General features: G+C 38.4%; 1 protein-coding gene across 10 annotated transcripts in view; it reads right to left on the bottom strand.

The window, feature by feature from the left end:
• FHIP1A (FHF complex subunit HOOK interacting protein 1A) overlaps positions 1 to 26,329 on the bottom strand; it is an 85,786-nt gene that overhangs the window by 47,377 nt on the left and 12,080 nt on the right. For all 10 annotated transcript variants that reach the window (XM_048943043.1, XM_048943035.1, XM_048943048.1 and 7 more), the window contains one exon: positions 22,645 to 22,743. The gene's annotated coding sequence lies outside the window, so the exon portion shown is untranslated. The remainder of the gene's footprint in view (positions 1 to 22,644; positions 22,744 to 26,329) is intronic.

Raw genomic sequence — 26,329 nt, 5'->3', positions numbered from 1 at the left:
ATGGGCTTGACAAACTCCACTGGAATCTGACAATTTTGCATGAGCACTTGGATGAGAAAACATTAAGTGGACTTGCCAGAAGAATTCTGACATCTCTCTTAAATTTCCTCTTACTTGCTCCAAGTAGCATACTGGAGACACAACTGTCCAAAAAAATTGATGCAAAAGGCCACAGAAGTACCAGCCTACATGCAAGAGTTCAATGTGAGCCTAAGGCAAATCATTCAGCTCAGATTCTCCTGTATCATAGGAGAAACAGACTTTGGGTAGGTTTCAATTATTGTTAACTTAACAAGTCACTGTTACTCAGTTGACAGTCTGGCAGCTCCAACTACGCAGAGAGCTCTCTGAGTCCTTACCCAGCACACAAAATCATATTCAGAACTCTGGTCTAAAAACCAGAGCTTTGGGAAACCCCTGCTTGTGAAAAGTTTCTAAGCTCAAGGTCTACAAGTAATGAATTCTCATCTTAGCTTTATTTCTGCATTTTGGCATCGCACAGAAAAGATGACACAAAGCCCTCTAAATGAAGGGAAAAAAGTACATTAAGTATCCCAGAAAATGGATGGGAGGATTTCAAGCAATGTATGGCTATTATTTGAGTGCCATTTTGCTTTGGAGATTAGAGGATATAATCAGTAGATGATGCAGCAATGATTTGCAAAGCACAGTCTTATTAAAGACTAATGAGATAAACATGTTAAAATTTACATTTTGCTCCACTGATAAGGTTCATTGGCACACTTATCTCTAACACCATGGTTTGAATATTAAACCTACTTATTAATGTCTAGAAAAGATAATTATACCATTGAATGCCATTGAACTGAAATAACCAAGCAGCCTATTAGAACTATACTCTAAAACAGTACTGTAGCTCTGAAGTTTTCTGCACCTGGAAATATACACCTGTAGAGCTAATGCTGTTAGAAGCACAACCCTTCTGTGTCATTCTCCTTACTCTTCCAAAAGCCCAAAGACATGTTCTAACCATGCAGCTGGCAGGTAAACATTGCTTGTTACTATGATTTTAGTACCATCTGTCCATTTTCCTGCAGTAACAATGAGGATTAAGTGACAAGTATTTTTGTACCTACAATGTATTGTATGACACTTGGCTTATGCTCTCTAATCCCCAGCAAAAAAAAGCAGTGGGGTACTGGCAAAATTAACAGCAGAAATTTGGAGGCTGTAGGTTTATTTTTAAATTATCTTTTTCACAGTATTCTGTCATATGTATGTTTTCTACCATGAAACACTCACCATTTACTGAAAAGGATACCAAAAGTATAATTTAGGCCTTACGCTAACCTGTATATATTTTTAATGCTGTATCTTGAGTACTTAAATGGACAGCTATCATACTGAAAGACAACGTAAGATCACAAGGGCCATAACATTCCTTCCATATTAACTTCCACAATGAGTCTGTCCTGTGACAGCAATAGAAAGAAGGACAGATGGGATAATTAACTGCCAGCTATCCACAGGCCAACAGTAAAAGCGTCAGGACTCACTACTGCCAGTTCAAAAGGACACGGTTAAGAAGCACAGGTCCTCTGGGGGCTCCTCATCCTAAACCAAAAACGTGACCAACATTCTTCACAAGAAGCCATCAGTATCTTTTCAAAGTGAAACGTACAAAAAAGAAAGATAAGAAAGGAATAAGAACACTGCAGATGAAACAGTTCCACTTCTTATTTGTAAGGTAATATGTAAAAGCAAATATTCATTATGCTCACAAAAGGCACGGAAGAACTACCAGAATTTTTACTTCTGTAAAGAAAAGTGAAAAGGCACTTAGAATGACAATAAAAGAAATTAGCTCAGCAAATCATACGTAAAGTCTTAAATGCAACTGCTTTTCGGAACATGCTTTCGTTCCTTTCAATTTTTCAGCTGCTTTAAGCATTCAGCTTCTAATACCAACCATTCCACTTTCCTCAGCCTTGCTTTAAAGTACAAGCATACCATATTTCAACAATACAAGCAAAGAAATGCAGCGTAGCTCAGAATTATGAGATTAGGAATATGGCATGACAGAAAGCATTCCTCTGCATCTCTGCTGATAGGAATCCACAAGTGAATACTGATGTGTATTCAAGTCCTTGGTACAGCCAGGCTCAAAAGATGAGAACAGGCCACTTCAGGCACTGGCTCTTTTCCCCATCCACAGGAATGCTTCTTTGCAACAAATCAGCACAGCTATAGTGCCACAAAACAGCCAAGCCAGGGGAGCTCCACCAGCCTCTTCCAGCTCCTGGCAGTATGTGTAGGTCCTGAAGCCCAGCATCAGTAGAGGTGCTCGGAAAAGAGTGCTGGGTGCCCAGAGGATCATTTCCAACAACCTGGCTCAAGAACAGATAATAATCTCTTTGGAAATCACAAAATAAATCACAGAACGGCTTCGGTTGCATGGGACCTAAAAGACTTAAGTCACTGATAAAGACGTTGACGAGAGTTAGTCCCAAGATGGACCTTTTGGCGACACCACTTGTGATTGGCCTCCAGCTGGACACAGACTTGTTGATAACAAACCTCTGGCTACAACCATTCAATCAATTCTTTATCCAACTAATAGTCTAGCCTTCAAATCCATCTCTCTCCAATTTAGAGATAAGGATGTGGTGCAGGACCATGTCAAAGGCCTTCCGCAAGTCCAGGCAGATGACATCAGTTGCCTTTCCTTTGTCCATCGAAATGCAGAACCTTCAGAAATGCAGAAGCTTCTTTCTCTAATGAAAAATCCTGTCAGAGTAATCCCACAAGATTTCTTCCCTCTCTACACAGTTATTTTCCCACAAGGGAAAAAACAGCTCTGCAGTCCTTTTCTTTCAACACATTACAGAAGATGTGGCTTTTCCCAAGCCGTTTTATGACAACGGTTTGTTTACTAAAAGAATAATCAGAGAAGCCACTCCAATTACTCTTTCGACTGTGTAATACTTAGTAGGTATACTGAATCTAAATGCTTCAATATTTTCCTGCACCTATAAACAGCAGCGCATCTAAAGCATATATCTGTGTGTATATATATACACATATACAAATACATATAAATTTATTTACATATATATACATGCACAAAATTCTAAACAAGGGGTGGGTGCACTCAAGCCAACTCTTCCTTTCAACACTGATCAAATAAGCTTCAAAAACAGTACAAATAATATTATGACTATTACAGGCTTATATTCAGTATAATTTATTATCTGTGGTTTGAAGTAGTGGAAGTCTTATATAGACTGCCAAGTAACAAACTGCATGCCTATTTTGTGCAGTATAAAACACAAAAGATATAAAAAAAAAAACACATTAGCAGAAAGGTATAAATATATTTTTAAATCACTCTTACTTATTGACTTAAAAGTGCTGGCAGATCGTTACAGAGTAATTCATAGAATCAGGAATGAATTGGCTTTCAGGACAAGACTCTGCAGAAAGTACTTATATTTCCCTGGAAATCATCCACAAAATGGGACAAAAAAACCCATGTGCATTAAGAAATTAAGAAATGTAAACTTCATTAACACACTGCTTACATAAATTTTCTACCAAATGAGAGATTTATTGAATAATTCTACATCTGACGTTATCTGTAAAGGTGACAGAAGAGCCCTTCATACCTAGCTTTGTTTTCAAGCCACAGCACTAGATGCAGTACCTGAGGGAATTTTCCTTCCTGATTTTAAGGTCTTGTGCTTCTACAACCGCTGTGACTCTGTGACCAAAAACAAAGTTAATGGACCTCATGATCCTATTTCTGTTCATTTCAGTTAGCTGAATTTTTAGGGAATCAGAATACAGTTAAATATTTCTTGATCGTGGTTGCAATACAGCTCTATTATAAAGAAATAGGTGAAATGTTCTGCTCTGCTCATTACAGTCAATAGATTATGTAGTTCAGTCAGAGAGCAGGAGGAATTATGAACAAATAATCTTTAAACTATTATTATTTCTAGAACAACCTTTCTTCCAGATACACAGATTCCTACCTCCCAAATACAGCTAATAATGTCAGAAGCTGAGATTCATATGGTCAGAATGACTAATATTTACATTAAGCAAATATATTGCCATAGTAACACAGACACCATAGAGCTATCTACCTGCCACAGCTCACTAAATTATTTAGCGTGCCAATACTACAGTGACACTGTGTAAATGATCACATTCATTAACAGTAGAGTAGGTGCTGAAAAACCAAATGTTAGACAGCTATATCTGTGGCCAGGAAAACAGCAACAGCGTAAGTACAGAACAAAATACAGAGAAGCAAGGAGGCTATAGCCTGTAGCAGAATGACACATCCTGAAATGCTTCAATAAAAAGCATGCCCACATCCTCTTTCCCCTACAAAGTGGGACAAAACATAACCCCACTTAAGAGATGTGCTCTGGCCAGAACAAAATGCATTGCTTCCTGCATTATATTTTTTTAATAACTATTCAATTACTTAAACATGCATTCTCCATTCCCGAATCAGTGTTCTATGCTGTGGGATTACAAGAGGTGGCACACTTGAAATATTAAGCATCAGTAACTATGACACTCACACAGAAATCCATAGCCTTCGACAGTCAATATATTTACCATTATAAGAGAAGAGCAATATTCTGGGTGACAGCCTGCCATGTACTCCAGGTGGCAACGATGGCAGGGATCAGAGTGGTTTGTGCCAGTTGCTGTCCCTAACCTAAGTTACAGGAACTTCGGCACTCTCCGTATTTTCCCTAATCACATCCAACAGCAGACTCAGAGACAGGACAGGTAAAAGAAGGGACAGATTGGGTCGACCAGCTGTTATGACCAGGTGGATTTCTCCCTCACTTCTGGCTGCTGTGAGCCCTTTTTCTGTTGGGCACAAGTTGTGTATTCACACATCCATCTTGGAACTCAAAAGGAAGACCTAAGTACAAACCTAACCCAGCCCAGCTCTAACCAGTTCCTGTTCTCCAGTTCTTTTTAATTCTTCACAGGCTCCACTTAAAGAATTTCAATGCAAGAAAAAGCTCTGAATCATTTCTTCTACTATTTTTTTTTTTTTAAATGGAAAAAAAATCTGGCATACACCCTTCTCCACCCTCATGCTTGTGTTATTACTCACTTGCATGGAAGTGGCACTGAGTAAGTCCTTCTTACAAGACATTTTTATAGTACTGGCAATAACCATAGCCAACCTCAAAACTGTAGATTACTGTAACAGAGAGTCATGTAGAAATTCACCTTGAGAAATCAGCTCCTTGAAATATAGCAGTGTTTGGGCTACGCTGCTCTCCAGCGAGACTACTGCTTAATAGCAAGAGTCTGCTTTTCTTATTTCAAATAATTTAAGCAGGTGTGATCAAGTAGCTTTACAGCACACCAGCTTATATTCAGCAGAACGAGGGCTACCAGTGACAACGGGTGAAGTAGAGCTAACTTCAGGCACAGCAGCCATCGCAGCACGGAACGTCCCAGTTGCTTCCTCTTCCAGGAACACGCATACAAGGTGGCTGCACACAGAGACAGCAACTGGTTGTTCATTTTGGCTCTGTTTCATGTAGAACTGTTTGTACTATTACCAGACACAAACTGACTATGGAAACATTAAAGCAGGATTTTCTGCAGTGCTGAGCCACGCCACACCCCCTCTAGCATACCTAAGTTATTTTTGGTTCTACAGTACAAATATACCACAGCCCAGATCATCTGAATACATGTAATTGTGACTTGACTTTACATTTTTATGCTCAACACATATTACACACAAAGTTTGCACTGCACAAATCGTGACCAAACATGAAACAAACTGCATAATTAGCAAGATTTCTTATAGGCTTTTTCAGGTGACCAAATAAAACAACTGCATGAAATCCCTAAAGCTGTACACAATTACAGGTTCAGAAAAAAAAGCAAAGCATGAAATCTTGATATTACTTATCTTTAAAAGAAGATTTGAAAGAAAAAAACTTGTATGTATAAAAGACAACTCCAAACAGGATTATTTTTCTTCCCTCTGCATACACAATCACATTTAATTCACTACGAAGGATTTTGCATCCAGATTGCTGTCATGCACATCCCCATTAAGCTGGCAACTAAAAATTCTTTCTTGTAAACTATTCAATAAGGCAAATTGAGGCCTGCAGTGTATTACTGAGTCATCCTCTACTACAGTTGTACATGCCCATGTGTGCACACATGCTGAGTGCAACATATCTGGAGAGCATAGAAAGTACCCTGAGAAAAAGAACAAAAAGGTAAAATGACACTTTCTCTCTGGCTCAGTTAAATTTAAAACTTGCTGTAAAGAAAGCATAGAAATTGAGTGCCAGCTCTGAAGAAGTTTCACGTAATAAGGTTAACAAGCAGCAAGTAGCCTAACTGACAAAGACATAATTGGCATTAAAGGTAATAGTAGCACATCTAATTTCCAGTGCTGCAGTTACTACCTCAGTGGCGCTTTGTTAACACTGACTGTAAAAACAGAGCATATTACATCAGTGTTTTCACTTCTAGCACATTCAAGAATCCTGCGGAGCATTATGTTACTTTCTCATACATTCGCCTGATTAGAGACTTGCTCTCACCCATTGCAAAACTCAAGAAGACTGAAATGGTCCTTGAACGTGGGGAGCTTCAAAGACTTTATGCATTGGGGTGAAGAGAGAGTCAAAGGACAGAATGAAAAAACAAAATTCAAGAGTTTTCCAATCTTTTCCATGTCTCAGCCCTCTAACTGCTTAATTTCAAGTGGCAGCACCAAAACTTCACTTATGCAGAACACTTTGCTGAAGAATCACTTTGGACAAGAGCTAAGATCTGATACAGAGAATCACGTTTGCTTTCTAGGTGTTGCAGTACCTAAATGTTACTTACAAGAACATCCTAAGAGATCAGATGAATAACCAAAGTCCACACGAAACAACCAATGCAAAGAATCTGCAGTTACACTGGGACGTGACAGCTATTTCTTATTTCCCAAGAAAAACTCCTCCTTCGTTATACTCTCCTCCACCAACAGCACGAGAACAAAAGCAACCCTTTATAGGCTTAACCATCAGCTAAGTTAAGCCACGCTGTCGCACTGCCAGCTGCTTTTAAACACCGCAGAGAAGTTGAAGAGGTAGAGCAAAACCTGCAGTTTCAGCTCAAGGCCGAGTATTTAAAAGGAAGAAAGCATTTTCCCACTTCATGCACCGCAACAACACCCCAGGGCAATGAACTATGCCCTCTTCCCTTCCACCCCACCCCCCCACAGTGAGGTGTCTCTGACATGTTCTCTATCTGCCAGACATCCTGCCCTGACTCACTGAGCAGCCTTACTGCTGCAGACATTCCCTGCACATAGCTGAGTCATGCTTTACTTGTGCCTATGCATTCCTCCCACTCTTTCAAAACTAGCTACAAAAATGATCAGGACACTTTTCTTACAATAATTCCTGTACATCTAGAATAATGCTTTTATTTGTGCAGTCATTTGGTGTCAGCTAATGCGCTGCAGATAACCTGCCATCTTGCTCAATGGACGATGTGAATTATAGAAATAAAACAGGAAAATAGAGATGGGTAAAATTAAAAGAGGTGCTTAAAGGACTAGTCCAGCCAGAAGTAATCTCAGATTTTTTCCACCTAATTCCACTGGGTATCTTTCCTGCAGAACAGCATTTGGTTCAACAAAAAAGCATAAGGCAGGAAATGGAAACAGCGGAATCCAAGGAAAACAAAGGAATGGCTTTTATCCTACTTATTCTAAAGAGAATTAAAGAAAAACTATAGGTGGTAAACAAAAGATCAATTGCTCTGATTTGTATTGACCAAACCATTCATCAACATATTCTACACTGCACAATAGTGTTTAAAAAACAAAAAAACAAAAAGACAACCTACCAACAAGCAGCAATAACCTACCACCAACACCCATACTCATGCATCACAGTACACAGAGAACCCAATACATTTCGCTGTTCAGAGTCAAGCTGATGCACACATGAATTAATAATATGGAAGCAGATTTACTGAACAGGTGTTTCTAATTTCGTGTTCAAATCCTACAAGCATTATATACAAAGAATCCACAGCTTGTACATAAAAATGACAGTTTCAGATGTAAGTGTCATGCAATAACAACTGAACAATAACAAATGTATTAAATAACCTTACGCCATTTATTCCCTTAATTTTTAAGTAGGAAAAACATGAGAGAACAGGAAAAAAAAAAAAAAAGGCACAGATTCACCTTCTCAGGCATTATTAAAATGCAAAGCACTGTAACTTGTTAATTTTTCACTTGAAGTAACTGCATAACTTCTTCGGGGAATTATTTAGCTGAAATTATGTTCTAAAATCTCCATAGCCATTTCATTTTGCCTTTCATTTTCTATCACCCACAAGTCAGACCTGTATGTGCAGTTTAATAAACTGCAAGTGTGCAAGTCCTTGAAACCCAGATAGAGATGGATGCATTATGAGCAACGTCTTATCACAACAGAGATGTAAGCTAAAAAAGAAAAGAAAAATTATAGGAAGTGCACACAAGAAGCATCCATTACTATATGTAATTGAAATATGAAGAAATGCTAGTGTAAGTGCAATATGTCAGAAGTTGCTTTTATTGTACTAGAAACAAAATCCCAGCTTTCTACAAGCCAAGATACATTTTCAACCTTTTTATCATGTCTCTGTACCATGCATCATGGAGACAGATGATGATAGATGAATGGCAATAGAACAGTGATAAATTAGAAATAATGACAGAGTGAGGAGTACAAGATGCTTTTAAGAGTACATGGAGTAAAAAATGAAAGCATATGAGCAAGAAAATAGTTATCCATGTAACAACAGACATCCCCAGGCACAGATTGTTTTTCTGTGAACACCCTTCTGCTACTAAATGTGCAAGAATCAGGGCTGGGAAAGGATGCTGAGTCAGACTTGAGGCAAATCACAAATCCAACCACAACAGATGTGCATTTACCTAACCACTGTTCTCCAGGATAACACAACAGCTGTCTTCCAAAAAAGCCTTAACACCTGGGCCTGCAACTGATGCCTGCTTACACAATCTAGGAAAAAGGAAATGTGCACACTGCTCTCCTGTTAGGAAAAAAAAAAAAAAAAAAAAGGATAATTGGAAGAACATAAATTTGGCCATTGTTTGTAAAAAATGTCCAGCATCCACCTGGGTGGCAATTTGGAGACTCTGAAGTCACCACCTGATCATTTGCACAACTAACTTCCTGACTTTGCAGCCTCTGCTCAAGTTCTGGCATCATCTCACTCCTGACTTAGGCAAACAGGACTCCCACTCACAGGGATCAACACTCCAGCTACTCGCTCACAGACAATTAGATATTTTTAAGACAATTATTCTATGTTATAAGATGCGTATTACTTTCATTTGCTACTATTAATAGCACTCTATTAGGAGGTTCAGGAAAGATGGCATATTACATTTTAAAAAATAAAAACAAACAACAACAACAAAATTACAATGTACACATTCTGTAGTTTAATGGGAAGACTTCTCCACTACCTCTAAGTACGGGTTAAATAATTAGAAGGAAGTCTGCAGCTGCTCTAACAGCAAATTTATAGAAGACTCTTCTTACTTGGGAGTGTGTTGCTTGGTATCTGCTTTCCACTGCTCACCAAACATCTTAATAGTAAATTGCACAGAAATCAACAGCAGGCCCCATACGAGGTCTGATAACACTTCTATATTCTGGCCATTTCCAACACTGAAGTTTACTTTGCTGAGTTTCAAAGTCTCTTTTAAAAGGCAGCAACTAAATGGGGTATGGGAATCACAGGTAGCGCTAAGAAATCAGTCTTTGACAGAACTGAATTTTAATTGTATGAGATAAAACAAGATTTCAGCTGGAGGCCAAAAGTGTTCAACACCTTCATTAACAAGTGCAGAACCAGAGTGCACTCCCATGCTAGTTGATAGATTAGATAGCTTTATTACTCTTCAGAGACCTCAGAGGCAGAAGGAATGAACAGAGAGGATGCTCACAACGTTCAATATGCAAAGCCCTGCACCTGAGGAGGAATAACACCAGGCACCGGAACATACATGCTGGGGACAAAGCAGCTGGAAAGCAACTTGGCAGAGAATGCGGGGACCTGGCAGTCAACAGGTTGGCCATGAACCAGCAACGTGCTCGTGCTGCAATGACACAGAGCTGTCGCTGCATCCCTCCTGTCCTGTACTGGGAATAGCTTTGCTAGAAGTTCCAGAGTGGTTGGACACAACAACCCCCAGGAAAGCAAGCCTTGGCCACACTGCAGCTCTGTCAAGACAGCAAAGGAAGAGACAGGTCAGCACAATCAGCCTCAACCCATAAGTGATCAACTTTGCTCACGTGGCACACTGTGATCATATCTGAATAAACCAGTTGTAAAGGTAAATGGATGCTGCTGTTGCTCCATGAGGGATTAAAGGCTAACAAGACCATTAGTTACAAAATTATTTAATATTGCTTGCAGAGGTGTTGGCTTATTCTATTTTGAACAGCAACGCAGCAATCCATACATCACACCTCTGCTATAAGGCAGTACAACTACGGGTACTGTGCAAGCAGTCAGAAACATAGCAGAGTAATATCAATCACCTTGACATCAGGTCCCTTCACTTCTGGTCTAGAGCCAGTCCAAAGACTGTATTTTACATAGAAGAGAAAGTAAAAGGAAAGCTGCTTCCCAAGTTCTTGATTTTGAAACGTGTTGCTAGAAAGCTGTCATGTGAAGACACACATTAGGTTCAAAGACCATATTGTTTCAGAACACTGAAGAACTTACTTGGGAAGCTAACAATAATACGGTAAAAGAAAAGGAATATGATAAGAGAATGTACAAGCTCAATTCTCTTATTATTAGTAGGACATTACTTGATACTTTAGAAAAAAAAAGAAAAAACAATTACAAACACAGAACAGAAGCATTTACATGATCTCACTTCACATTTCAGAAGAAAACAGAAAAAAAGGTGAACTTCCATCTACCACTTGAGGAAATTTTCTAGAATACATGCTCATAGGATAATTGTGCAGAGAAAAACAACGTTCCTTTAAAAAAGGATGAGTAACTGCTCAGGGTTTGTGGTTAGTTTTTGTTGGCTACTGTTTTCTCCCCAGTTTCTGGAAAATGGAGAAGTTCTGAACAGGGTCATTCATAACATAGCTTCACTCGCTGTCTTGCCTTTCAAAAGCACCAGACCAGTTTTTCTTGTTTCTTTTAAGAAGGCAATGCAGCAGGGCAACAGCTTCACTCCCAGATTAACTGCTGTTGGGTGCTCTGTTCTAGGCAGTGAGCTTGCTCTGCACAAGCACTTCATCACTACCCCTATCCTTGTTTATATTACTTAAAATGCAGCATATTGCGTCTTTGACTGTAGCTGCTTCCCACATGTTCACTCTTCCAAGTTTGTATCAAAGGATTTCTTCAATTGAGCCTCATTCTAAGTTCTTTCTAGTCTCACAATTTGTAATCCTCTTCATAAACTAATCAAGTTCTAGATTTTTAATATTCTGTTACATTCACAGAGGATACTATGGCATTTTCAAAGCAGTGAAATATTAGCCCACGTATTTTTCCTAGTATTGTACTGCAACCTACTTACGAGCATCACCCACAGAATCTGGTAACTGACAGAATTTTAAGAGTTTTGAGTAAATGAGGAGATAAGTAATGAGATCTTTAAAGATGTACTCATGGACAAATTTTAAAGTAACAATTCACAAGGAAAAGCATCATTAGCACAGCCTCTTTAAAAGATTCATTTCCTTTGTCGCAGCTGGTTGCTCAAGGGTACACCTAAACAACTGGTTCACATGGCTAAAAATCAGTGTTCCTCTTCATCACATCCTACAACAATACTCTGCTGCTAGATTGTTGGCATACAGAAAGTTTATCCTGCATGGGCCACATGAGAATTTACAACATTTTACTGATTAGCAATATAATTTCTGCAGACAGGGAGAACAAACTCCACTATCAAAGCTTACTAGGTCTTGGAAACAACCAGCAAATCTAGGAGTGATTAATCATCATTGTTTAGAGATTTTTAAAAATAATCTTAATTTGTTTTAAATCTTCTCAATGTAAGCCAGTAGCCGCTCGGTGTGAAGAACTACTACAAAGTAAAGAAATGCTAAGAAAGCAATCAGCACTGATTGTAACCCTTTGTGTATGTGAACGATCAGAGTTTCAGAAAGCAATCAAATTCTAATTGCACAGCAATTAAACTGACAAACACCAACTGCTCCACGCTGAAACAAAACATTTATACATTCTTGAAGCACTAATTCAGACACTGGTAAAGCAAAACTCCAAATAATACCAAACAAATCAATGAGTTGCCATAATTTTACCTGTGTAAAAAACCATAGATTTTGAGTCAAAGTTTCAAAACCGTTTCAGGTTAGCTGCATTCTGCAGTAAGGTGTCTGTCAAATATTTCCCCATTACCAAAAAGATTCACCAAAAAAAATAAGGCGTGCTCATCTGCTGTCATAAGTTCAACAGCTGGAAGGCTGTGCAAGACCTTTCCTGACTTTTCACTGTGATGTTTATGCCAGAAGAGGCAAAAAAAAAAAAAAAAAAAAAAAAAAAAAAAAAAAAAAAAAAAAAAACACTAATACACAAGTTTCATGAGACAGTGTCCATGCAAACTGGCTCCAAAGCCTTAAAACGTGGAGCTGAAGGAATCAGCTGTATGCCTTTGTCTCACACAGAAATGGCCTACAACAGCACAGCTTCCCTGTCAGAGATGCTGTTCCACTCTAGTGGGTAGGAAGACCAAGCTTTCATATTGAATGGACTTAAAAAGAGTATTGAAAGAAACCATTTTGCAAACCATACGCTTTCTTCAAGCAGGTAATACGCTGCAGGAACAGATCGTGCTTATTCAATTGCTTCCACCTTGCTTTGGTTAAGATAAGCCACGGTTCACATTAGTTAACAGAGTCTCAGAAGTAGGATAAAACAAGTATTCTGCTTAGCTTGCATTCTGTAAATCTGCATACACACGTGGCAACAGAATCAAACTAATCTGACATGAACTTTTTTCTACTTCAAATCCAACACACCGCAGGCAAGCTTCACTAATCTAATCAGAGTAGTAAAAAAATTCCTTCAAATTTCCTCCTCAATAATGCTATGCATAACATCCATGTCTCAGTTCTAGAAGACTTACAATAATAACAGTATTTGATGTAAAGTTCACAATACTCAATATGTAATTAAGACCAGAAATATTGCTTGTAAAAGCCCAATAGTATGTTTAAGGTAGATGACAACCTAGTTTTTCATTAAGGCAATTCTATTTCTCGCAAACCAGAATTTAAAAACTACTCCAGAATCCAGGGACATAAATAACAACGTATATTCACAGCCCTGAAACATAAACTGAAGTAGAAATACAGAGTCCTTCAAAAATGAAAAAGGAGTGTATGACACGCAATGTAAATGCCTACAACTTGGATCTCTCGTGTTACCCCCTCTGGATATCTCCTTTTGGTGCCTCTGTTCCCACACAAGTGTTAATTTGTGACATAAATGTTAGCACTTGTTCTACAGGCCACAGTAGGTGCCCTAAGATTACATGATTTCTAAAAGCTGTTAGTCAAATTTGTGAAAGGGAAGAAAAAAAAAAAAGCAGAATGTACAGAACAGAAAGACTATTGCTTTTGACTGAATAAGCACATGGCTAACAATACTGCCATATGCTTGCACTACCCCTATATTGCCCATCAGACACCTGCCACTAGAGATAGCACTGTGCTAAATTCATTTCTGACCCCAGCCGGTACAAATGGCACTGAGTTCTCAGCCACAGCGATCAGTGCAGGTTTGGGTGGAACCCCAGCATGACAAACAGGAAAATGTGCCAAATTGCACGCAAGGCAAGCTCTCCTCTCCAGTTTCAGGTCAAAAGATCACCCCTGAGACACAGCTGTTGGGAAACCCAGCTTTTGTGCTCATGCAGCAAAATTTCCACCAGACTTCTGCCCCTTCTTTCGAGTGCCATAAGCCCATCAACCTCCGTTTAAGGACAGCTCAACCTGAAAACCCTCCCTGGCCCCACACTGCCACACACAGAACAAATGCTCCAAACGCAGCATTCGACTGGTTAATGAGAAACGGGTCTGACAACAGCTACAGAAAGCTTCTCTGCTGTTTTTCTAGTCAGTCTGTTTAGGTCCTTGAATCATATAGACAAAGCCAAAATCTAATAAACAAGTTTACATTTAGCCTTCCAATTCAATCAGATCTTCTAAGCCTATGTATAAACAACCTTTTCTCCTCTCTTTCCTCTATTTATATTTTAATATTTATTCTTGGAAATAGTAATGTACAATTAGAATCAACTTAATCAATCCACACTTGGAAAAAAACTGAATTAAAAAAGAAAGAAAAAAGGAAGCAAGGAACAGTAATTCAAGAGAAAACATCCTGTTAACTGAGAATCTGATTCTAAAAGATTTTCCTATTTTGTTATAGGACAACTTTCCACATAACCTTCCATCACAATGGTGGTTCTCACTCCAACATAAACATAAAATCACTATGTTTATAATGCTCATTATCATTATGAAAAACATCATTGTTCCTTCATCCCTGTTTCCACCCCTACCTTTTTTTTTTTTTTTTAACTATCATTAAAACCTCTCCATTTCTAGCTCTGAACTAAGCAAACTCTGTTATTCAGAATTCCCTGAGGGCTGCTTTGAACTTTCCAAGCCTGCTTAACTGTCACCAATTCTATTTCATTTAGTACCGCTGCTACCAAGCACAAACTCCACTACAATCTGGAAAGATAATTCTTCATTACTTTTATTTCAAGGGGACAAAATTAAAGAAAAAAAAAACAACAAGAAAAACACCACACCTGTCACTACTAACACAAAGCTCATCTTACTTTCCTATCTCTTCTTGGCAGCATCCTCTACTACCTATCGTCGTACCTTGGTAATTATGCACTGAGCGCAATTTTTCAGGGTAACACGATGTACTTACCTAATGAGACTTGAAACACGAGCAGTGTCAAGTAAGTCAAGATGGTTGGGCAAAACATTCTTTATGACACACCCTGAAACTCTGCAATGAAGAGCAGAGTGAAATATACACAAGTTTTTTCCTTGTTTGTCTTGAGCTGCAAAGGAGTGTGTGTCTTATATGCTGCTAAAGCAATACACACACCTTGATGCATCTCCAAAGAGCCAAATGCATCCTTCATGAACTTCAGCAGCGCAGCGAAAGCAAGTCCATATATTATGACACAGGGTGAAAAGATTAGAAATAAGAACTACTTCAATCACTTATGGCACATCACTTGCTGATAAAATTCCATGCTAAGTAGCCTGCAACTAGGAACCCTCTGAAAGACTTAAACCTAAGTCACATCAGAGCTCTTTTCTATTAACATTTTGTGAAGCCTCAAGCACCCAAAAAATTACCTTCATAAATAGAGCACTGTCTTCCTCTCTAACATTTATCTCTGATTACTGATAAAAACAAGGGTTTCTTGTGGGTTTTCTTATTCTTTTTACTGGATCGCTCCTACGATCCAACTCACTGATGACAGAAAGAGACATTTCTTTCCCACAAGTCTGAGTCTGCACAATTTCTCTTTTCTTCAAATCAAAGCCCTTAACTAAAACCTTTATAAGTCTTTCACCAGGAGAAAAAAAGAAAAAAAGAAAAAAACACCCAGGAAGAATTCAGATGAAAGGAAGCTTTATCATAAGATTCCGCATATAATCTAAGTAACTACGTTGGGCTTTTACCTGTTTTCTGTCTTTTCCATTCTGAAACTCCAACCCGAACCCGAACCTTTAGCAAAATTTAATTGAAAATGATAATATGTGGAAACATATTTATTTCAAATGCATTAATATTTTCTGATTTTAAAAATAAATAAATAAATAAAAGCATTCTCAATTGCAGTCCCAACAGGTACTAAAACCTTTATTACGGATAGGCTTAAACTAAGTACACAAACACTTAAGGTAAGAAACTGAATTTTCTTTTCTTTCCTACTGTTAGCTCAGCTAGGGAGAACTCAAATACTAACTAGTTTGATGACTTGAACAAACACAGAGTAGGAACGAGAAAAAGTTCATATTAGTTCATGTCACTTCCTATCATTAGTGACTGCATTGCCTTCCCATTAACATAACTATATTTTAAGTCAGGTGAGGAAGAAACAAGCACTGAAAGCTATAAAAGAAATTACAGAATGAGACTTGAATGTAGTTTAATAAGCTCTGCTCTTTTGGTTTTCTATCAGGAAAAAAGCCATTAACTTGCGTTAATTCTAATATAAAAACTCATCTGAAGAACTCTTACCTACAACAACAGATTGAGAAATAATCACTTTGGTAATCAATATGACTTTCAGACAGTAACAGAGCCATGGATTAGATGAAGCTCAGCCCATGTAAAAGTTGATACTCATTCAATTTTTGTTCTAGTGCCATCTGTGCTGGGAACAAACAGTTCTTCCGGACAAACACCCTGCTAGCTGAGCTTCTGGACAAGGCCTGATTCAGATACATTTTAACGATCTGCATTTAGTAAAACAGGTTGCAACACTATCAGAACAGCTAATTTATCCCTTCAGACAATGAAAATTATAACAGATTAAATACTCAAGTTCTTAAGTATCACTTTATCTACAGCCTTGCAATTTCCTAAAGACACTTCACTCACAGAGGAACCAGATGCTTCCCTAAGCACTGAAGAGCAGCACAAGTTAATCTAAGAAGAATATCCTTGTTTCTTCATTTTGACAAAGCAGAAACCTTTCATTCAAAGCTTAGCACAAATTGCATCAAGAATGAGGTGGAAGAATGACCGTGGCTTTACAGGGAAGCACAAGACCAAAGACATGTTACAACAAAGACCGAGGAAAGACAGAGTTTATTTTCATAAAGCAAGGGTTAGGAGTTTGCAAAGAACAAACAAGACAAGCGTTTGTATATCCACCAGCTGTTTTATTGTTTTTAATCAAAGAAAACTGAAGTATATAAAAGATAAGAACTAGCAATCATTTTCAACTGCTTACCCACATTAGATCTCCTTTGTAATAATGTTTCAATGGTATGAAAGGCCTATCTCACATGACTAACACAGCTCTGGAAACCAAACATACTGACCAAATTCAAGCTTGTCTATACTAATCCCGGCCTGGTTTCAACCTGGGCTCATCTTATCCACATGAGTTCCTTATGTCGATCTTGCAATTAACATCCATGTCTCCTTCCCTAAAAGGTGCGAACTCTTTTGTGACACATCTTGTGAACTATGAAGACCACACCTATCTACATTCTTTCATCAGCCCCTTTCGCAAACTGTGAGTAAGTTCTACTTGGGAAGGCAATTCAAACACATTCAGCAGCCCTTTTCAACTTGTAAAGCAGCTTATAAATAATAAAAAAGGCTCACACACAATGTTGCAGCAAGAACTAAGTGATACTCATGCCTGTAGATCAGGTCAGGGGAGAGATTTATCGAGTTTTCATCTGTTAGCTGATTGGTTTAATTGCAAAATAAGATGAAGCAATACGGCACAGAGACAAACCAAAGTCAGAGTCATCTCTGCCCTTATTCTGTTGTTGCAGTTTAAAGCATTTCTAAAGCATGCTTATTTTTTAAGCACAGCTAGCAAAGTCTCCTCCTTCAGCTGTCTGAGTGTCCTGCAGTGTACCTGTGACAGTCAGAGGGAAACAAAAAAAGAACCCACATTCTCCTCATGAAGGACTTGGCAACTATTTTACATCCCATTACCCATATGACACAGAGACATTCTGAAAATAAAGAAAGAGGAATCATTCAAACCCAAGAAAATGCTGATATATGGTCTTATGTACTCTCATCAGTGTGCCACTGGTTATCTATGACCTACTTAAACAGTATATAGGTCACAAAGTACTGATCTCCAGAAGCTACAGGGCACTGAGAAACAGCTAAAGAGCGTTTGATAATTGCCATACATTGATTTCACATATAAACAATTACTGTGGTTGCCACAGGAATATTATGCGTCATCCTCTGTAGAGAATACTATAGGTGTCAACAAAAAGGAAGGGAATCACTGCACAGGGACAGGATGCTCCAGAATTGACATCATCTAAATGCAGCTCATTGCTACTGGAGCCATTACTTGGCATTTAAATAGGATTGAAGTCTCAGCTCCACTTTCCAGAAGACAAGTATCCCTATTACAAAAACATATAGCGACATCCAGCATTTCAAATTTAAAGCTCGTGATCCAGTGGACAGACTTCTGTTACCCATACCCTGTCTGCTACACAGGCACTGTACCTGCAATTAACTTATGTCTGCACATCAGCAAAAAAAAAAAAAAAAAAACCAAACCAAAAAACCTGCATCGGTGGCTGCCCTGTTTGGTGGACAAGCCAGAGAAAAGTTTGCTCAGCTTTCAGTGCATTCAGCTTCACAATGCAGACAAGGAAAAGGGGAGAAAATATATAAGGAAAATCATTCTCTCATAAATACAAAGTTACCATCCAACATTTGAAAGAAATCCGGCATCTTAATACCTGAGAGGAAAAAAAGTAAAAAGCAAAAAAGATTGTCTTTAAGAGAACAAGCCCTCTGACAATAAATGCTGAAGTCAGATGGAAGAGAAGCAGCTGCAAGGAACCGTATTCCACAGCATAAGACACACAGACAAGACCAGTGATTTCACTACCTTGGTGACAAACGCCCGAAAGCACTGAGGCCATCATCAGTTATGAGCTCACACCATTGTAGAAGCAACCCACCTTTCCCTTCCTTGCTGCCTCCAGCTCATTGCTGCCATCCATTAACCTGTGCTGCACCTAGAAACACCTCTGTGCCACACACTGAACCCGGTTGGGGCAATTAAGAAATCCTTGTGGCTAAAACTAACCACACAAGAAAAGACAAATACATACATGCGTACACAATCAAGGCAGACCAAGGCAGGTCATTTCACAGCCGTACGCAGCACCCATAAAATGCAAAATCAGAAAGAAGAAGTGCAACACTGAATGCTAAAGCCGTTCATGCTGCCAAACAGTTGATCACAAAACTCATTTATTCAGACAGGAAATGCATCTCAGAAACATCTTGTTAAATAAGCCAGGCGCATGCAAAGGCAAAGAAGGAAAAATCCACACATTTCCATTAACATTGAGTCATTTATATTAAATTCATATTTGACGTGTAACAAGGCCCCACACATACAAAAAAAGCAAGCATGAAAAGGGTGTCTATTCATTTATACAGAGCTTAGTATTCAAAACTGATTTTACAGACATCCTGCTAACCTGTCTGGCAGACAATCCTCCAGACGACACAAACAGAGGCTGTCACATTTTCCCTCTTATAAGCAAGGAGTTAAAAGTTTTGAAACTGCTTTTGGCATGCTGTTCTAAAGAATCACACAGAAAATAATACAGTGTACATCACAGGAGAGAATAATTATTTTGTCTAAGTTTATTTTTTGGGCAAGAACTCACAGCTCAAATCAGACCAGGAGTTTGTAACCATGTTCTGAAATACCTTTCTCATTAAAGAAACACGAACAAAAGCACTCAAAAATTAAAAAGCTTATGAGAAGACACTATCAGTTTATAGAGAAGAAATAAAAAAAATCATTGCAGTACAGACTAGAATAAAAACCCAAAAGATCCCTCTCCATTCTGTTCTTCAGAACTTTAGGGATGACTGTAACAAGCGCATTCACAGAGACAACTTGAAACCTAGTAACAGCCTTGCAGCTTCATTTTGCCTCCATTAAAACAAAGAGGCATTCTTCAAAACTACCTAATTTCCTCTCGAAAAATGGTATCTCTGTGAATCTGCATACTCTCCAGATTATCTCCAAAGCATTTCCTGCCAGGATCTTTAATGCAACCCTACTGTAGCCCGTGCCTCCAAAGAAACAAAAATATACACTTAATACCAACATGGAACTACGCTGCTCCAGAAAATGTTATGATCTAGCCTTCTTAGTTCAGAGGGGTTTGCTCGGTGTTTTTTTGTTGTTCTTGATGCTGCTGTTGCTTTCTTTTGGGGAAGTTTGTTTTTCAACATAAGGACATTTCTTATCTAGAATCACAAGCCTGAAACAGCAAATTGGTACAAGGGACGGTCAATGAAGAGCACGGGTAAAATGAGGAAAAAACACTGAGCTTTCTGAGCTGGCCAGTGCATGTGTTCCATGGTGCACCTAATAAAGCATTAGACATATTTAGAAGTGATGCCATAACATATTCAGTGCTTCAGCTTCAAAGTACTTAAGACTGACTCAATGGATCTTTACATCTTTACTACCTTTGTAGAGCTGACAAAGGTCTGTTCTTCAGTTGTCTGCAAAGGTGTGAGCTCCCTGTGATATGAAGTTGGTGAGCAGGTTTTAAGGAGAAAGCATTCAAAAGATGAAAAGATTCTCTGATCACAAGTATGTTTAAAAAAAAAAAATAATCTAGATCTGAAAAGTTACCAATGAAACTACAGTAGCTTTCCACAAGGTAAGTGCCTCTAGCTTTCCAATTCATTTAAAACCAACCAAATAAAAACAGCATATGTAAACTCCCAGTCTAGGCTAGAGGGCAAAATACGACTTAGTGTAGCATATGAAATCACAGTAATTTGAATTACTGCAATTTGAATTCACAGTAATTTGAATTCCCAAACGGCTTTTTTTTTTTTTTCCCCATTAAAAAAAGATATAATGAAATTTTAAAAAGCACAGTTACAATTAAGCAGAGAGCTTCCTGTACTCATAGCCCAGGAGAATCATATGAATCACTCAATACTGCCAGTATGTACTTGTTACCAGCTCTCACTCTCTTCAAGGCAAAATTCAGTACTGTCAGGTAGAAAATAATACATCCTTATCTCCAGAGGGCACTGACGCTTGGATCTCATTCTAGGCACTGATAAACTGCCAAGTACAGTCTTGCCCAGTGTAATATATATTTGGAAGAACAAGGATTTTGCTTTTGCATCATATACAAAATTTTGTAAAAGCAAATAAGCAAAACCACATGTCAGGTAAGAAATAATACACATCTGCATTCTGTATGACACACTGGAGGACAAGGTGAAGAGAACAAGCAATGTTTCTGAAAACTGAGACAAATGTGAAGATACGTAATGGTAGAAGAAATGCTCCAAAAATTAGAACAAGATAACAAATCACACAAATGGCAGAAAATTTAAAAAAAAAAAAAAAAAGAAAGAAAGAAAGAAAGAAAGAAAGAAAGAGAGAAAGAAAGAAAAAATTCTCACATACTTAATCAGCCTCATTTGCTTAGCCTGAAATACAATCCTCACTGAAATCAGAGGAAAGTGATCTAAAAGTTCTAGAACACACAAATAGTTAATTTGTAACAATAACTTCCACAAATTAAGATGCTCCATTTTGAATCTTGATAACATCAACACCATCATGACAGAAAATAAGTTTTTCAGTGCTTCTTCAAGCCACAGTAAAGAGCAATCCCACAAACCTTTACCAAGGATAGAGGACATTCTCAGAACAGCAAAAACCTTTCCAAGAATTTTGGAAGCGAGTAGCCAAGAACTAGCCATCCCCCTTGGCACAATTAATTCTGAGCTCAGGATAATCACAGGATTACACTGCATTTTATTTGAGATGGAAGTTTTCCTTGGAGATTGTATTGCATCCCATGTATCATAACCTACACCACTACCCAGGCCAGACATTATGAAAGATGCATAGCCTTGTGCTTTGGGAAATTTAAATTACTTTCCTTATCTCTCCCCTTTATGTGAAAACCAAGAAAATAACCCCATAAACCACAGTCCACAGATTTATGAAACAATGCGAACATTCCCAGTAGCAATATACGCCACTCACAGTCTCACAAAAACAGCAGATGGACTTTAAAATATTAAAATGCAAGTTTGTTAAAAAATAGCTCTGTTTCATACACACACAATGGTAATTAAGAGAAAGAACATATCATGGCAGCAATACATCCCGAGAAACTTCCCTCCGTGAATTAAAAAAGAAAAAAAAGAAATTTCCCAAGCAGTTGATTTTATCTGAAATTGTGCCTACTCACTTTTGATTTAGAGATCAATTGACATAGCTGAATTTCCTCAGTTCTGTGCTTTGCTTCTGCTATTCAGATTCAGTAACATCCAACTGAAATTAAAACCTGTTTAATCTCACTGTCATTATCCCTAGCACTCAGACATGAAACCTCACACAGTCGAGAGCCACCTCTGTTTTGTGTTGTTACTGGACAATTAATTAAAGGAGAAAAGTTAGAGCACCCAAATAAACGCAGGCCACAGGGGAAGCACAATAGAGGGCTGTTTACAACACACAGTGGATTAAAGGACAGAGTCTGCCAAGTTGTCACTAACACAAGCTGATTAAGTCTGTGTGGCACAGAGCAGACATTAGCATAGGTCGGGAAGCAGTAAAGCACAGTGGCTTGGATGCAGCTCCACACAAACAAGACTGAACTGCTTCTAAAGTTAATCTAAGTATCTGCATGGCGCATTTCCTAGCACCGCCTGTTGTAGGACTTGCTTCTGCAGAGCTACTGTGGGTGTAGGCATGCCCACAGTCCTTTTTTCTTGGGAGTCTGTTCAAAAACAATGTTTTTCAAGCGGTTCAGAACTTACCCACAGTCAGCTCCTCTAGACAGCCTTCAACCAGGGTGAAATTCTGACATCTTCTATCATAACGAGTCAAGGTACCAGCTCCTCCACTCTTTGTAGAGCCTATTAGCATGTTGGAGGAAAAAAAAACAAAAACACAACAGTTTAAAACAATTTAATCTTAAAAATAAAATCTTCTGGGCTACTTATTTATTTTGTCTAAATAGGAAAAATACTGGAAGGAATACTCAAACAATTGGGTCTGCAACTGTGCATTTCCACTCCCTCCTCCTAACACTTCTAAAGACACACAATGACTGCTCTTGTGAGTCCCAGTATTACACACATCCTCCGTGAGTTAAGAGCCGCAGCAACTCAGGAATTACATCAGCCAACTCTGACTCTTCAATAATGCTTTTGAAACACTACAAACTTAAAGTTACCAAAGTGCTTTATAACCTGTTCTCTCTTCACGCCAGCTTAGGGTTTTAGCACTTGCCTTCACTATCAGTTACGTCAGACTTTCTTAGTAAGGATGAGGTGAAAAAAGACCTGTCTTGTTTGTATTTTTGCATTATCTGTCAAAAGCTCTGGTCTTCAAAGAGCAGCAAACCCCTTCTTTTTACAAACATTGTATTTCTCTAATGATTTCTTGTTAATCTTTGCCAATTACCCATTCTGAATGCTTCATTTTAATATCATGTACTTGAGCTATAATTCTCTCACCCTTTAGCATCCTAGCCAGGACTCCTTTCCCCTCCCAGCTGCATTTGATGTTAAGGAACCTCTCATTGCTTTCCACAGTTCCCTCTGTAAAGGAATAGTTTCTATTTCTGCCATTAACATAATTTCCTGAAGGAACAATATCATTCCTATCATTGCTACAGGTCCATATAACAAAATGTTATCTCTTATACTCGTTGCTACTTCAAAATTGAACACCAACTTTCCACCTATTGAATCACTGGGCTCACAGCTGCTATGGTAATAACATAACATACAGCAAGCACTGGATTTAAGCTGTGCATAGTTTAGCACTTCCTAAACTAATACAGCACCCGTGAAATGCAAGGCACATTGCTACCACTTTGCAATTTTAAATTGTTGAGAAGAAGAATCAGATAACATTTAATTCATCTTTAATTCATTTAACTTTTTAAAATGCTGCACACAAACTAATTCAAATGCTGTGGAATTTCACTGAAGGCTAATGGGAAATGTTCACGCAAATACAAGTTACAAATTCTGCAAATAATTTTCCTCCTTACAGGCAAAGCCTAAAAGAAATGTCAATGCCTGGAAAAGAGTTCAGATAGCTTCTACACACACCAGCAGTCACATAATTCAGTCATTTTAACAGAGCTACCTTGAACATCAACAGACACAAGGCCCGTATGCCTAGAACGTTGTCTGCTCTCACTTTCAGCAGCTGATCTACCAAAGAGTATTATACCACCTTTATACCACCACTACCCTTTACCCTTACCTTCACCCTTACGCCCTTCATATTGGGTAGCAGACATTATTTACTTCTTCTGACTAACCCATTTTATTAACAAGCAAACTGCTAAAAGCAACACCAGTATAAGATATAAATTGCACTGAATAAACACATCATAGCTGCCACGTTTGCTAAATGCCTTATTTGTTTCTCTTGGAATATTTTTTTTTTTTAGTAAAATGTTCATGTGAATAGAAAGAAGTTTTCCAAGTACGAGGACTCCACTGGCATCCAAGTGAGACAAATCCAGCTCTATATAACATACAGATAATCTACCAAACCATCTCAATAATACCATGCGCTCTGCTGTATCAACACTAGCGAGTCAGGAGCCCCCGAGCACCAGGCTGCTGCTGGCAAACATCGCCACATAAAAATCATGCCAGTGAAATTCTGCTGAAGGCAGATGTAAGCACTGACATCCATAAAGATTCGCTTCTGTGGTATCTGGCAAAGACTTCATACCATCTTTCCCAGTGCTGTTCATTCTGCTGCAACCAAAACGTTAAGAACAGAAATCATTATGAGAGAAAATCAATTTATTTTCTTTCCTCTTTTGTTTTTTTTTTTTCTTTTAAGAAAACATAGTATTTTTACTTGATATGCTCCACAGCATATGAAAGTATTTCAAGGAGCTGATAAAGAGCTTTCCTATTGTTTAACTGAAACCACTCCAAGCAGGCAAGCAAAATTAATTTTAATGCAAGTCAGGAATTCAGAAAGGAAGTCACGCACTTACACCTAGAAATTCCAAATGCAATTGCAGACTATGTTCTGTGCTTCCCTATACTTAATGGTAAAAAAAGGTAAACTACTTAAAAAGATATTAAAACAAAGGCATGACTACCCAAAATAACAAGCTAGCTGAAATAACTTAATATTTTCAAATCTCAGAATGAAGTCCCAGCATGACTGCTTCTCTCAATCCACGCCACAGGACATTTGGGAGGGTTAAATAACAGTGTGGGAGCAAACCAAGGAGCAACATGTCCTTTTTATTTGAAGACGTTAATGGTTCATAGAAAAGTATCTGGCTGCGTAGCACCTGTCCCAGCTGTACCTCATTGAGGCACATGAAAGAACTCAGCATAATTTCAGATAACATGCAGAGGATAAGAGAGCCCACAGCTCCAAAATGCACCCACAACTCTACACTTGGAAGTGTGTGCTTCCTGAACAGCCCAGCACTCAGGATAAGGAGTTACTCGCCAGAGGAGAAAAGCTTCAGTCTTCTGTAAGTTTTCTTACTGGACTCTGAATTTATGGCACTGTACTTAAGACATGTTTGTGGCAGAAGAAAAACGTAGAAGCACCACAAATCTGCAAGAAGGAAACAGCACAGATTTATTCAGTACAGCACTCTGGTGCACTGTGACAAAACAAGCACACGTGATTGTGCAAGTAGCACCTCCCTGCTCAAACTCCTTTCTTCCCTTATATGTTCAAGACATATCCTTACAGAAACACTGCTCTTAACACAATACCAGTACAGTGCCAAAGCAGTAAGCCAAATGATCTCTGTCTCTCAATTGTGTTGCATTAGGACTATAAACTTGCACATGAAAACGAGTAAACATAATTCAGTTAAAGTCATACTGCTTTTTCGGACCCAGCTGCACACCAACAGTTTTTCATTTGCTGCTTTGTTTTGTGTGTCAAAAAAAAAAATTTGAAACAAACGTTTAGCTATTGCAAATATATTAACATACATTTCCTCTCCCTTGTCAGGGCACCTGGGGTTTTACTAAAGATTCTATCAGTTCAGGTGAGGTTGGTTCCTCAGCAGTTCAATTCCCTGACCATCAGCACAGCAGACAGCACACAGTTAAATTTAATTTATAATTCACAAGTTCACTGGCATTGAGGTCTTTTAAATAGCTTAAAGGTTTTTTATTTGGTTGGTTGCTGTTTTTTTTTTATTTTAATCTACACTAGAAAATCCTTCTTGCTGTGACCTTTTACCGGCATCATTTCATCTGTTCTCCAGGCAAACCGAACTATTACTAGAATGGTGACTACATTAAGGCTACTGATATAAAAACTTTCACAGAAATAAATCTGCCCCTCATTGAGTACACAACACAGACAAGTTGTTCAAAATGAACCAGAATTAGGAGGGGAAAGGGCACAAGTATCTTTCAGCAACAGTTGCTTACACAAAGAGCTTAGCACTGTTTTTATTATCACACAGCATGACTGGCTGGTTTA

The sequence above is a fragment of the Lagopus muta genome, chromosome 4 (genome assembly GCF_023343835.1).
Source record: "Lagopus muta isolate bLagMut1 chromosome 4, bLagMut1 primary, whole genome shotgun sequence".
NCBI classification, from domain to species: domain Eukaryota; kingdom Metazoa; phylum Chordata; class Aves; order Galliformes; family Phasianidae; genus Lagopus; species Lagopus muta.
The sequence above is the reverse complement of the archived record's forward strand: the minus strand, read 5'-3'. Positions and strand labels throughout refer to the sequence as shown.